Source organism: Neodiprion pinetum, unplaced genomic scaffold, assembly GCF_021155775.2.
Source record: "Neodiprion pinetum isolate iyNeoPine1 unplaced genomic scaffold, iyNeoPine1.2 ptg000107l, whole genome shotgun sequence".
Classification (NCBI taxonomy): Eukaryota; Metazoa; Arthropoda; class Insecta; order Hymenoptera; family Diprionidae; genus Neodiprion; species Neodiprion pinetum.
In genome coordinates this window covers 10,001-12,500 of record NW_027184502.1, presented here as the reverse complement: position 1 = coordinate 12,500, position 2,500 = coordinate 10,001, and the positions used below count along the sequence as shown (strand labels likewise).

At 63.8% G+C, this 2,500-nt stretch overlaps 1 non-coding gene across 1 annotated transcript in view; it reads left to right on the top strand.

Annotated features, from left to right (window-relative positions):
• Positions 1 to 2,496: 2,496 nt before the first annotated feature.
• The window catches only part of LOC124224181 (small subunit ribosomal RNA), a 1,914-nt gene continuing 1,910 nt past the window's right edge, over positions 2,497 to 2,500 (top strand). Inside the window, exon 1 of the ribosomal RNA XR_006884511.1 lies at positions 2,497 to 2,500. This exon is cut by the window's right edge and continues 1,910 nt beyond it. This is a non-coding gene — a ribosomal RNA (small subunit ribosomal RNA).

Sequence of the window (2,500 nt, the reverse complement as noted above, 5' to 3'; positions counted from 1 at the left end):
CCGAGTCAAGCGGAGGGCGATGCGCGGCCTCCCGGAGTCGATCCGGGCCGACGGGACTCGTTGAAGCTGCGGTACGAGTCGAGCGAAAGGCGACGCGCGGCGTCCCGGGGTCGATCCGGGCCGACCGGATTTGTGAAAATTTCGGTCCGAGTCGAGCGAAAGGCGACGCGCGGCGTACCGGAGTCGATCCGGGCCGACGGGACTTGTGAAAATTTCGGTCCGGGTCGAGCGAAAGGCGACGCGCGGCGTACCGGAGTCGATACGGGCCGACGGGACTCAGTGAAGTTTCGTTCCGAGTCAAGCGGAGGGCGATGCGCGGCCTCCCGGAGTCGATCCGGGCCGACGGGACTCGTTGAAGCTGCGGTACGAGTCGAGCGAAAGGCGACGCGCGGCGTCCCGGGGTCGATCCGGACAGACGGGACTTGTAAAAATTACGGTCCGAGTCGAGCGAAAGGCGACGCGCGGCGTACCGGAGTCGATCCGGGCCGACCGGATTTGTGAAAATTTCGGTCCGAGTCGAGCGAAAGGCGACGCGCGGCGTACCGGAGTCGATCCGGGCCGACGGGACTTGTGAAAATTTCGGTCCGAGTCGACCGAGAGGCGATGCGCGGCGTCCCGGAGTCGATACGGGCCGACCGGACTTGTGAAAATTTCGGTCCGGGTCGAGCGAAAGGCGACGCGCGGCGTACCGGAGTCGATCCGGACAGACGGGACTTGTAAAACTTTGGGTCCGAGTCGACCGAGAGGCGATGCGCGGCGTCCCGGAGTCGATACGGGCCGACGGGACTCGTCGAAGCTGCGGTACGAGTCGAGCGAAAGGCGACGCGCGGCGTCCCGGAGTCGTTCCGGACAGACGGGACTTGTAAAACTTTCGGTCCGAGTCGACCGAGAGGCGATGCGCGGCGTCCCGGAGTCGATACGGGCCGACGGGACTCGTCGAAGCTGCGGTACGAGTCGAGCGAAAGGCGATGCGCGGCGTGCCGGAGTCGATACGGGCCGACGGGACTCGACGAAGTTTCGGTCCGAGTCGACAGAAAGGCGATGCGCGGCGTCCCGGAGTCGATCCGGACAGACGGGACTTGTAAAACTTTCGGTCCGAGTCGACCGAGAGGCGATGCGCGGCGTCCCGGAGTCGATACGGGCCGACGGGACTCGTTGAAGCTGCGGTACGAGTCGAGCGAAAGGCGACGCGCGGCGTCCCGGAGTCGATCCGGACAGACGGGACTTGTGAAAATTTCGGTCCGAGTCGAGCGAAAGGCGACGCGCGGCGTCCCGGAGTCGATCCGGGCCGACGTCGACTTGTGAAACTTTCGGTCCGAGTCGACAGAAAGGCGATGCGCGGCGTCCCGGATTCGATCCGGGCCGACGGGACTTGTGAAAATTCCGGTCCGAGTCGAGCGAAAGGCGACGCGCGGCGTCCCGGAGTCGATCCGGACAGACGGGACTTGTGAAAATTCCGGTCCGAGTCGAGCGAAAGGCGACGCGCGGCGTCCCGGAGTCGATCCGGGCCGACGTCGACTTGCGAAACTTTCGGTCCGAGTCGACAGAAAGGCGATGCGCGGCGTCCCGGATTCGATCCGGGCCGACGGGACTTGTAAAAATTACGGTCCGAGTCGACAGAAAGGCGATGCGCGGCGTGCCGGAGTCGATACGGGCCGACGGGACTCGTCGAAGCTGCGGTACGAGTCGAGCGAAAGGCGACGCGCGGCGTCCCGGAGTCGATCCGGACAGACGGGACTTGTAAAAATTTCGGTCCGAGTCGACCGAAAGGCGATGCGCGGCGTCCCGGAGTCGATCCGGGCCGGGAGCCTGTCGGAACATCGTCATATGAGCCTCGGTTAATTTCGACAAAGTTCCCGGAGTTCGAAATTTTTTCGATAGCCCGCGGAGGTTTCGCCCCGTAAGCCGACCGTGCTACCACACCGTACCGGCGCCGACGTCCTAGCGGCCAGGCTCCTACTAGTAAGAGGAGCGAGTCGGTCGGGCCGGTCTCCCGTCGTCCGCCTGCTACGCCGTACCGGTACGTGCTCGAGCACGATACGTACTTCGGCGTAGACCAGGAGCGGGCGTTCGCGGACCGTTCCGTGCCTCGTACCAAAGAAACTACGCGACTCGCGTTGTTTCATCTATCGTCACTGCATTACCGCGGGTCGGTGTCTCAGACCGAATGGCCCTTGACGCGGTACCAAGAAGTTCGGCTCTCCGTGAAACACGGAAGGCCGAACGCTCCAACGCACGCGTCAACTCGCTTCTTTCCGAGCGTACACTCAAAGACCAGAGATGTTATAACAACGTATCCCAGACGCTTTCAATCTAGCCGACGGGTACGGGAGATCGTTCGAACGCTTATAAGCCGAGTGTCGAAGGTGGCGGCACACGGATCCGGGGCTGCCTGCGTGCAGTCCCGAAACTTACAGTAGACGCGCGGCCGACCGGGCTACGAGACCCGGTCGGCGATGGGTGGCGCACGTCCGAGCCGAGATTTTGTATCGAAGCTCCC